The following is a 12,167-nucleotide window of genomic DNA, read 5'->3' as shown; positions in this document are numbered from 1 at the left end:
CATCCTTGGAAACAAGAGCTACCCCTGCAGGGTGCTAAGCAGCACATTGAGCAACAACTAAAAGTAGCGTGGCTGGTGATATGCATGCATATATATATGCTCATATTGTATATCAGTAAAAAAAATACATATATACATATATATTATATTCACTATTAACTATATATATTTGCATAAGTGTGTGTGTGTGTGTGTGTGTGTGTGTGTGTGTGTGTATATACATATATATATATATATATATACTGTATATATTTAGGTAACATTAATACTTACAGACACACACCTAGGTAAACATTAACACACTGTACATACACACAGGGTTAACATTAATACAAGCCAACATAAAATTAATACAGAAGACACTCGCCTAGCCATAATAAAACTGTTCTCTGCACCAGTGGAGGAGAGAGGTGGAGATCAATTGAAGAAGAGAAGGATGTTTGGAATAAAGAGGACTTAGGGATGTGAGGGAAACAAACAATCTTAGATTTGAGGCGCGTGAGTTGGTGGATGGACCTGGGGCATGGGCCAGCCACAGTGAGGATGCACAGTTGCCGGACTTGGTCCCTTTTAAGGCAAGACCAAACCCAATAATTCTCATAATCCAGATACAGATCCTCATTAAGATAACTCAGGCATCCCACATTGATCTTTACTGTTGGCATGTAGTTTACTTATAGAGTGGTCCAGCCCCGCATGGAACTAGCTGAGATTAGAAGTTCGCTGGTCCCTATCTATGGGCAATTTGTATGTTCTCCCTGACTTTTTGTGGGTTTCCTCTGTGTGCTCCTGTCTCCTTCCACAGTGTAAAAATAGGATTTTGGTACTTACCAGGTAAATCCTTTTCTTTGAATCCATAGGGGGCACTGGAGTACTCTTGGGATATGGACGGGCGTAGCCGAACAAAGGCACTGAATATTCAAATTCAGGACTCTCCCCCCCCTCCATATCCCCAAGTACCTCAGTGTACCTTGCCAGTGTTTTTTACTGAGCGAACAGGATATAGAGAGGTTGACAATGGAGAATCCCTATAACATAACGGACAACCACAAAGTTGATCCGTAACCTTATTGTCAACTAAACAGTTGACACCTTAACCGATAGAACTTTATAATTTGAGCCAATCGGTGAAAATGTGTTACCATAAGCTCCCTTGAGCTTAATACCATCCAAGTTAAATTTGTTCACTAAGCTCCTTTGAGCTTAAAACAACCCAGGTAAAACTGCTCTGGGTGGGCGTCCAGTGCCCCCTATGGATTCAAAGAAAAGGATTTACCTGGTAAGTACCAAAATCCTATTTTCTTTATCATCCACTAGGGGTCACTGGAGTACTCTTGGGACGTACCAAAGCTTCCCTCGTGGGCGGGAGAGCTGTTTGATACTTGTAACAGTAGGCAGGCCAAAGCTAAATGCTGATGGCGCCACCATTAATAACGTATAAACGTGCACAAACGTGGTGCACTGAAGGCTATGTAGCCGCGTTGTAGACGCTCCACGACCCGTTGGGTCTGACATTCCCACAGAACCTGTGGGATGAACTATTACTGACGTAGGCGATTGTAACTTAGCCTTAAAGTAAGTCTGACTTGTAGTCATTATTATCCAACTGGATAATGTCTGCTGAGAAACTGGCTAACCCCAGTTTACAGTATCATATAGAACAAACAACGTATTCAGATCACGTACTGTAGACGTTCGGTACATATATAAACGCGTAACGCGTGTACCACATTCAGAATTCAAGAATGTGCAGTCCACACAGGAACCACTATTGGTATATTGATGTGAAGAATACGAAAGCGGATTTCGTCCGAAGATCTGCTTTGTCATGAGAAACTCAAATACGGTGGCTTGGAATACAAGGCACCCAAATATGAAAACAAAACCTTTGCCGAAGCACCCTTGCCGAAGGCAAGGCTAGAAGAAAAATGTTTTCCAAAGTGAGAAACTTAATTCTCATTTGTTGTAAAGGTTCAAAAAATATGAAACTTACTTCCCCTTTGTTGAAAGGGTTCCAAAATATGAAAACTGTAATAAATCTGAACCCAACCTCAAATCGCCTGGCGCTGTAGGTGGGATAAATAGAGTCTGAACTTTGGTGACACCTTGTAGAAAGATGTTTACAGACGCAAATAGAGGCAAACTTCTTTGAAAATACGTTTACCACACAGATACCTGCACTGTTAGTGCAGATGAACGCAGTTTTCCATTCCATCCCGTTTAACAGAATACGGGTACTTGAAGTATGATGTTGGAAACTTCTGAGGTTTACAACCTATGTAAGCACACGAAATGTTTTAATAATGAGCTGCCTTAAGCGGCTTACTATTTCGTTACATGGTTGGTATAACCGATACTGTAATGCTCTATTTTTTTAAGAGGGCGGTCTTATGGAACGTTTCACGAATTTGCGTGTCATCCTTGCGCAGGGGCCATGCTAATCTTCTCTGTATCGTTCCAACTTTAGTATATGTGCTGCCGAAGCGAGCACTGAACCCTCACCCCGTCAACCGCAGCTGCGGTACATAGATAATAGGTACATAGGTAACTATGGGTAAAAGAACGTTCCCTGATGTAACAGGTTGGACGTATTATGAGCGGGCCAAGATCGTGTGCAAGTATTCCTTGAAAATTCGAGAAGCAAACTTCTCTGAAACCCATAAGATACCACCAGTATGCCTGTGACGAACTGTCTTCTGATCCGTTTTGGCAACGAAGAAAGAAGCGGAAATTGGTGAAGCCAGATACACGATGCTGAATGACCCCATGAATGTGATGTACACATACTGAGCTTTTGTAATTGTGGTGAGATGCCCTCATGTATACTTGAGGGTAACCCCCTTCTGTGGACTCACATCTGAAACACCTCTGGATTTAATGTCCAGTGTTTTAAAATCCAAACCCTGACAGGTGAGATCGTCTGTCTAACAGATGTCCACTCACGGATTGATATTTTGACATTTTCACATAATGGCGTTCTGAGCCATTGAAGATTTGAGTTACCTACCGCCTTGCCATGCGGCTTATTGGTTCTCATTGGTTGTTGAGTATGCAACTGCCGTTGCTTTGTTTGACTGCTTAAGGGCAGCGTGAGCCAGGTATGAAAAACAAAATTACATGAAACTCACGGTTGTTCCTCTCCACAGAAATCTTTAGTAAAAAGCGAAAGATTTATTTGTTCTGAAGAGAAACCAGAGTCTATCCCTGGTCAGACTGAAAGCGATTTATTGCATTGTAAAATGCACATAGTTCTAGGACATTTATCTATTGCATTGTAAAATGCACAGAGTTCTAGTACATTTATCGACAGCAATCTGTCGTGTTTTAGAACCTTATAACGACAAATCCTGACTCTCTGTGACTGTAATCCAGAGTATACGCACCCTTGTTCCTTTGTGGGTAAAGCAAATGAAGGGTGGCGAACTAAATTGAAAACCCATCTTTATTCTTAATAAGTGAATACACCAATGTACCGCTAGTGTAAGTGTACTTTTGTTGTTGCTGGTGTAGTAGGTAAAAGTCTTTGAATTACCATATTTATAATCTTACCTAGGAATTGACATCGTTTAGACAGACTTAGATGTGATTGTTACTTAATCTGCTACCGCAGTATACCTTAGTAACGCAAGATATAGGAACTTTGTTGATACATAGTTCTTATGTGAGATGAGCTATCATTCCAACATCACTTTGGTAAATACAGGAAGCGATAAGCAACTGTAGAAATGAAATGGTTAATGGTTGCGGCGATTTGCAAACGCTAAACCTGTGATGAAGAAACCGGACTGTGTAAATACGCATTGTGAAGGTCAAATGCAATTATACAATTTTGTGTCTTCAATAAGCAAAAACTAACTGCAGAAAATTACTTGCTGATTGATATTGGAACGGAGCTGTTTGATTTTGCTCAAACAGAGGGGAATAAGTAACTCTGACTCTGTTGGCGTACTACTGCCTGGTTTATAAACCAGCAAAGACTAAATGACAACCTGCCAACCCGTTCGACAGAAGCAGTTTTGTACTCCAAGCTGTAAATAGCTGAGACATATATGAGTTGAAGTCATGAAACCTCGCAACTGTAACATGAAAAGACACACTTCCACAATTGTAAAAGAGGTCATCAACCCACTGACTTGTGACTGTAACGTCCTGTATATGGAACGCTTCAAGAATTTGCATGTGAACCTTCCAATTTTGTGCTGCCGAAGCAAGCACTCGTTACAAGGCGTGACTTTTTTTTTTTTTTTTTTTTTTTTTTTTTTATAAAGGAATAAAACGCTGTTACAAGTAAATTGTATGCGCTAATGGCAGAATATCCTAAAGGGATAAAATGTCGTTACACATATATCAAATTTAGGAGCAAACAAGCTCTGGCCTTGTCGCGCGTTACTAACGACAATGAAAGTAACCGGCGTTAGCAGAAGCTTTACAGATATACTCTGCAGCTTCTTTTAACCGTGATCGGTATGGTTTCATACATAGATTCTAGTGACCCAAATGTATCTGTGGTTTTTATAATGTTTGACAGAAACGCATATACCAATGGCGGATCGCGTCCTTTTGGAAACGATTATTTATGGTTGTCCAAAACCCCGCACTATCTGAGTGCTGGACTAATGTACCCTTCTCACTCGTAGTTATCGGTGTGAGATTTGACATAGAATCGTGCATTAAATTATAAGACTAGTGAAATAAACACTCTGGTACCCAAAGGAAAATTGTCACTTTGGAAAGATTGTCTTTTGTTAGCGCTGGCGGAGTTATTCTGAGACTCCGATTACCGCTGTTTTAACTTGAATTGCCAATGTTAACATTTTTAGTCTGCACTAGAGCCTTATTCGCTATGTAGACAAACATCATAATAGGCAACAGACAGACACTTGCACGACTTAATACCATTATTATATGGCATATATATCTATATATATATGTTATTGCTGAACAGCATATTTATTAGGAAACTAAAGTGTTCTTTATGTGAAAAGCAGTTCACATGGGCATGAAACCCGAACCAAATTCCTACTAACACCCCTGCGCCTTCTGGTGGCTTAAAGATGTAGGGCAGGAATGTTCTAGAATTGAACTAAAAATTCCCACTAACACCCCTGCGCCTCCTTGTGGAGTAGAGGTGTACAGTCTGGAATTATAACTGGAAAAAACCAGCAATGATTAAAATGGCCGTCATGCCATGCTTTCCTAGAAAATCACAGTACAGGTTACCTGCTGCAGTTTTAATATAGGCTTAATAGCCTATTATACAGTTACTAAGCTTAATAGCCTATTATACAGTGCATTTATTCAAATAATATGAGCACTGCCTGCAGTGTATGCCAGTGTAACCAAAAATAACAGAAAACATGGTTAAACGTGCAATAGGGTATGCCACTGATAACCTATTGCCAGCCAAAGCCTCATATATATATTATATATATATATACAAAGTGTTTACACATATATATTATAGACAGTTTCGCCAGCAAAAGCTTTATTATATTTATATATATATAAAACGTGCTGAAACATCCCAGTACACAGTGTACATTGTTTAAAGTGCTGCGCTGCTTGTGTATTTTGAACCCATGCAGCCTTTGCTGCTGCCATGGGTATTATTCCCCCTCCCCCCCCCTGCATCCCTTACCTGCAGCGTACGGAGATCGGGAACAGGGAGAGCGCCTGAATCTAGCGCCGGGGAGCCGTCCGGCAGCTGCTTCCTACAGCAGTACACAGTCTCCCTGTGTCTGCGGTGTCTCACTGGAAGAGCGGCCGGCGTCCTTTAGTGACGTGCGGCCGCTCTTTAGTACAGAGGAGCGTCTCGGCGGCGTGCCGGGCCATCAGAGCAGCGAGAGCGGCCGGCGTCTGAGTGACGTGCGGCCGCTCTGCTTAGTTGAGCGCCCGGAGGATGTCGGCGGCGTGTAGCGGTGCCGCATCAGAGCCGTGAGAGCGGCCGGCGTCTGAGTGACGTGCGGCCGCTCTGCTTAGTTGAGCGCCCGGAGGATGTCGGCGGCGTGTAGCGGTGCCGCATCAGAGCCGTGAGAGCGGCCGGCGTCTGAGTGACGTGCGGCCGCTCTGCTTAGTTGAGCGCCCGGAGGATGTCGGCGGCGTGTAGCGGTGCCGCATCAGAGCAGTGAGAGCGGCCGGCGTCTGAGTGACGTGCGGCCGCTCTGTTAGTTATAACACTCCCGTGCTCAGCGGCTATGGCATTCTACAGCTCACACACAGCAGGGCGGCAGCGTGAGCTGACCGCCCTGACACTCATACCTTGTGCTGCCTTCTCCTGGCTGTGACGAGCTTCTCTCTGCTCCGTTTCAGCCTCCAGCATCTCATCTTGGCTGCGTTGCAGCTGTAGATCTTTCCAGCTCTTTGTCTCCTTCTGGCTGTGACGGAGCTTCTTCCTGTAAGCTCCGTTCAGTTTGCAGGAGACAGTGGCTGCCTGTGGCTGTGAGGGTGCTCTTTGTGAGGACCGACACGCCATGCGCTTGCCTATAGCGCCTGTGGCTGTGAGGGTGCTCTTTGTGAGGACCGACACGCCATGCGCTTGCCTATAGCGCCTGTGGCTGTGAGGGTGCTCTTTGTGAGGACCGACACGCCATCCGCTGCCTTGCAGCGGCACCATCCCGGACCCATGTTTTTCAGAAACTGGGACGGGAAGTGTAAAAATTAAAAATAAAAATCTTCTGAAAAGTGGCCATTGCCACAAGCCGATGTTCATCTGTGAGCACCGAAAAAACACTGGCAAGGTACACTGAGGTACTTGGGGATATGGAGGGGGGGGAGAGTCCTGAATTTGAATATTCAGTGCCTTTGTTCGGCTACGCCCGTCCATATCCCAAGAGTACTCCAGTGACCCCTAGTGGATGATAAAGAAAACATAAGCGCCACCCAATATCAACATTTACACATCCTCTGTAGAGTGCTATATATACAGTAAATACATGTTTCAGTTTTTTCTGTCTCGTTGGAGAGGAATGCTTTTTTTTCTCACAGTCGGATCCAGTGTGTTGCATACACAACGGAATGTTGAACTAGATAACCATTATAAAGGCCAAGGAAAATGAACAGCTTTTTTATTCATGTGACTCTGTTTGTGAAGTAACACAATTCATATAGTCACTGGCCAGTTCAGCAGCATCATCTCTTGAAAATAGGTGACCCAATCCTACTCAATGGCAGGCTGTATCTAGGGTTCCGAGCGCCCCTCGCAAAGTAAAGGACTGGCGCCCCCCACCCCCATAATTGAAACAGGGATGGCACGTGTGTCAAAAAAGGGGTGTGGCCACTCAATAGTACCCCAATTCAAATTACACCACACAGTAGTGTCGCTTACTCACATTACACAGCACAGTAATGTCTGTTATTCAGGTTATGCTACACAGTCATGCCCCTTATACACATTATGCCACACAGTAGTGCATATATATATTATATATACCAATCCAATGACTGCTGGCACCCCTATGGTTTTTTCATCTGCTGTGTTGCCCCAACCAGTGATACATATCCTTTCAGAAAAGAGACTGGCACTCAGGAGACTATTGAGAATGTTAAATGTTTTTCCCCAATATCAACGTTTCGGGGATATAAGCCCCGTCATCAGGACCATATACCTGTTTTGCTATATGGTCCTGATGACGAAGCTTATACCCCTAAAACTTTGATATTGGGGCAATACATTTGAGAATACCCCTGAGAATGAGCAGAACCCCTCAGAGCAGGTACTGGGACATAATATGGTGACAGGGGCATTACTGTGGGGGCATAATATAATATGGTGTCAGGAGCATAACTGTGGGGGGCATAATATGGTGACAGGGGCATGTGCACAGTAATTTTTATATCTATAACATACTTTTTTTATTATTCTTTTTTTCGGAGGGGTGGGGTCCTGCCTAATTTGTCAGTCCCGGGCCCCACAGTTTATGATGGCAGCCTTGGTCACATACATTTATGTACCACTTGTTGTTTTTTTGTTTTGCTTTTTATTTATTAATATATTGGGGGGTAAATTGTTTTTATTAAATCCAAAGGCAAGCAAAATGCACACCGTGCTTAAAAATGCACACAGTGATACAACAATATACAGTGATACAACAATATACAGTAGTCAACAGATGAGGCACACCCATAAACATCGGGAAAACAGTCATCAACCCTATCAAGAACACACGTCATAAAATTACTAAATAATAGAAGGAAGGATACATATCAACACAGCACTAGCAATAGTCATAAATAACTAAACAGATGGGGTACAGCACGTAGCACTCGTTTTCAACATTTATGTTTTGGTTTGTTTGTTTGTTTGTTTGTTTGTTTGGGTTTTTTTGCAATGTTTTGGTTTGTTTTATTTTTGCAATAAATGCAGTCAATACCAGGAGTGAATACAACTACTGTAACACAGTAAAACAATATCCCCTATCTTGTATGAGTAATATAATGTTTTGCTGGAACACCAACAAAATGTCAGAGTGATGAAAAGAGTCGGTAGATCATTTGCAGTCAGCCAATCATAAAGAAGACCGTTATCAGTGGCAAACGCAGGATTTCTAGAGGGGGGTTTCCAAATACAATACACAATCTCCCACTACTGGAATACAGTATTAATATTTAACATTATAGATGGTCTATAGTATAGGCTGTATCAGACATATTTAAATAATATAAATAAAGTAAGTGGTCAGGAAAAAGGTTAAATATACTATAATAAATAAATACACAAACATAATAGAGCCAGTACTGCACTTACTAAGCACACATTATCCCACCTCATGGTAAGGCTGCTGTCTCTTCTTCCTGGTAGCTGCTCTCTGGTCCAGAGCAATGATTGAGGACGCAGATGCACACACACAGCAAACTTGGTAGAAGAAGCTGCTACCACTGGGTATGTGCAGCAGCTCTGCTCTGTCCTTTACACTGCATGATGTGCCGGTAGCTCTAGTAATCATATTATATACTATTGCTATTGTCATAATTTGAGCCACTTGCCAAGAGGAGGGGGGTTTCCAGGCAACCAGAACCCCCCCCCGCGTTTGTCTATGGTTATCACCATCAATTTGCTCTGGCTCTTGTCCCACTGCAAGTAATACCCCTTTTACACTGACAATTTTATGTTGAACGCACATCATCCCGGGATTTTTGTCAGTGTAAAAGGGTACACTTACAATTTCCCGGGATGAGCATCCCGGGATTTCAACCCAGGTCTTGACCAGGGTTGAATCCGGGACCATCCCAGGAATCTATGCAGTGTGAACGAGTATACCGGGTCAAGGCGACCCGGCACCCGTTCTCTGCATAGGAGGAGGCGGTGCTTGGAGAAGATTATCTCCAAGCACCGCCTCCAGTAAAGTCAGCGGTGATGTCACCGACCCGGCAATATGCCGGGTCGGTCTGCTAATGTAAAAGGGTCATTCCCGGGAATGTGTCATGGAAAATATCCTGGGACACATTCCCAGGAATGACCCGAGCCTGCGAATGTAAAAGTGGTATTATAGGGCTTTCTTAACCGCATGTGTATCTTGGTGTCTGCATGTGTTTATGATGCATGAGCATGCCATTACAGTACTGGGCCTACATTAGTGCACCCTTATCCTACCTGTACAGGTACAAAAGGTATAAGTGGCAGAATCACATACTGTACTGTAGGTCTGCATGGACATAAATGCATGTGGGCATGTTTCTGTGCCTTTGCTTACTGATTTCTTGCGGGATATACTATGCCAATGTCTGAATAATCATCATGACATCCTTCTGGTATAACCAGATTGATATAAACTTATAAAGCAACATTATTTTCAGAAAGGAAGAAATCTGAAGGACATATTAGCCCCAGCCAGGGGAAATCTGCTCAGGAATGTAATACAGACTTATTTGGAAGACAAACAGTTGGTTTCCCTAAATGTACTCATTGTAATATCCACAAGTTAATAACCCTTTAAAAAGAGCTATAGCAATTCAGATGAATACAAGATTCAGCACTTTATGTATTGTCAGATTACAGCCTACAAATCTTCTCGTACTTATGGCCAACAATATGTGGGTAAATCCAAACAACCATTAAATTGAATAATTCAGGAGTTTGTCAGATATATGAAAAGTACTTTTGAAACCATTCAACATCCAAGCACTTTGATCTGACACATACTGTATTTTAGTTAGATCTTTGTTATCTTACTTTTCGAACTTTAGAACAAATAAAAGAGTGACAGCAGAGAAGATACCGTGACAAAACTCTCACAAAGATATTTTGGATTTACAAAGTGAAGTCCCTCTCTCCCCAAATATTAAATAAGAACTAGGATATTGAGCCTTTATCTAAACAGTATTTGATTGAATTTGACATTAAAATTCTGTTCCACTCAGCTTCTACTCCAATATAATTCATTACAATTACCTAGCATCTTGTGATTTTGCCTCTACTTTTCTTTTTAGCTGATGCTATTTATTAACATGATTTAAATTAGCTATACACTACATGACCAAATGTATGTGGACACCCAAACATCACACCTATATGCAGCTCTGCCAAATGTGTCCATAGGCCTGCGCTAAGGGGGCATGGGTAAATGTTGGGAGGTGCGGTCACACACACCTCAAAAAAAACCGAAAAAATAGTATGTACCGCGGCTGCACAGGGGAATGATGATGGCTCATCAAGGCCCCTCTACCAAGCCTGAGCCCAGTTAATTAGTACCCGCTGCCCCCTTCTTGAACTATATTTGTGTGTTGAACATTTAATTGCAAAACCATAAGAATGCCCTAGCAGCATCCAGTCTTCTGGGTGGCTCTCCGCTGTATTTTTAAACATAGCTGCAGGGATTCTCATCCATTCAGCCACAAGAGCATTAGTGACGATGGACACTAATGTTAGATGTAATGCTTGGCTCATATTCTTCCACATCTAACTTGGCAAACTGTTTTTGATTGACCTAGCTATGTGCACGGAGGCATTGCCATGCTGGAATGGAAAAGGGCATTATCCAAACTTGCCACAAAGTTGAACACTGGGTGATTGTGAGAGAAAAGCTAGTGAGCACTTGCGCTCGTGAAAGAAAAAAGCTTATCGTCAGGGTGTGGCAGGTGATAGAAGATCTGTGGGCAGGGGTTGCCTGTTAGTTGCAAGTGCTGAAAGAAACAGTGTGGGCAAGGTATTGGAATGTGATAGAAAAGCTGGAGGACAGAGTGGCATGTGAAAGAAAAACTGCAAGACACAAAGGTTTGTTAGAGGAAAGCTAGTGAGCAGGAGATGGCATGTGATAGAGCAGAAGATGGACATGTCAACATGTGTAAACAAAGCTTGCAAGGGATGGCTAAGAATGTAATAGAGCAGATTGTGGACTAAGAGAAAAGCTGGTGGACAGGGTTTGGCAAGTACAAAAACAACTGTCAGATTGATGTGAGTGAAACACTGATGGATAGAGGAGTTTTGAGAGAGAAGCTAGTCTGAAGGCTATAGAAATTCTGTTCATTAGATACATGTAGAACTGTTCCCCAAGTTGCACGTACTCTTCATTTGTCTGTAGGGTGTCGGATATGACAGAATAGGCTGAAATTGAAGCTTTGTTCATCTGGTGACCAAGGAAATAATACGTTTCTTCTGCACAGAGCAAATAGCTGGAAATTCTCTACCTGATATTCTCATAAGCATGTGTCTTTACAATTATAGAAAGTAGTGAGTTCCCTGAGGTATACAGAGGCATCCATACTGGAAAGCTTAAGTTGATTTCTTAAAATAGACTCATCCAAGAGCAGCACACGATACCACAGAATTGCAGATATTTTCAGTTGTGATCTGCTGCATAAACAGCGATAGTCAAGTGACATTACATTACAATTTTCTCTTCATTGATTGTACTAAAATCATATGAGATGAGGGTCAAATTGTAACTCATGTTGTGTAAGAGATCCAGACTAGTACTAGGGAGCAGGTATCTTGCAGGAAACAAGATGTAGGAAGAACATCTAGAAATTCCATTGTAGATAAGTGAAACACTAGTCAATGGAATGATAAATGTGCTTAGAATATAACAAATCCTTAGTAAATGTACCCCTTAATCTCTTGAGAACACATTTGTTATATTCTATGTTTTTGCTGTATGCTGTAGAAATATATACTATTGTTAATCAGAAAGAGAGACAACATTTTTGGGACAGGACAGACTACAACACAGCAA

The 12,167-nt window shown here is 42.2% G+C and overlaps 1 non-coding gene and 1 pseudogene across 1 annotated transcript; both read right to left on the bottom strand.

Annotated features, from left to right (window-relative positions):
- Window positions 1-2,384: 2,384 nt before the first annotated feature.
- Window positions 2,385-2,491, bottom strand: LOC134932527 (U6 spliceosomal RNA). The gene has a single exon (XR_010179383.1). It is a non-coding gene; the product is annotated as a U6 spliceosomal RNA (small nuclear RNA).
- A 608-nt stretch (window positions 2,492-3,099) lies between these two features.
- LOC134961797 (U5 spliceosomal RNA) lies at window positions 3,100-3,200 on the bottom strand (annotated as a pseudogene).
- Between the last annotated feature and the right edge of the window lie 8,967 nt (window positions 3,201-12,167).

The sequence above is a fragment of the Pseudophryne corroboree genome, chromosome 1, assembly GCF_028390025.1.
Source record: "Pseudophryne corroboree isolate aPseCor3 chromosome 1, aPseCor3.hap2, whole genome shotgun sequence".
NCBI lineage: Eukaryota > Metazoa > Chordata > Amphibia > Anura > Myobatrachidae > Pseudophryne > Pseudophryne corroboree.
The sequence above is the reverse complement of the archived record's forward strand: the minus strand, read 5'-3'. Positions and strand labels throughout refer to the sequence as shown.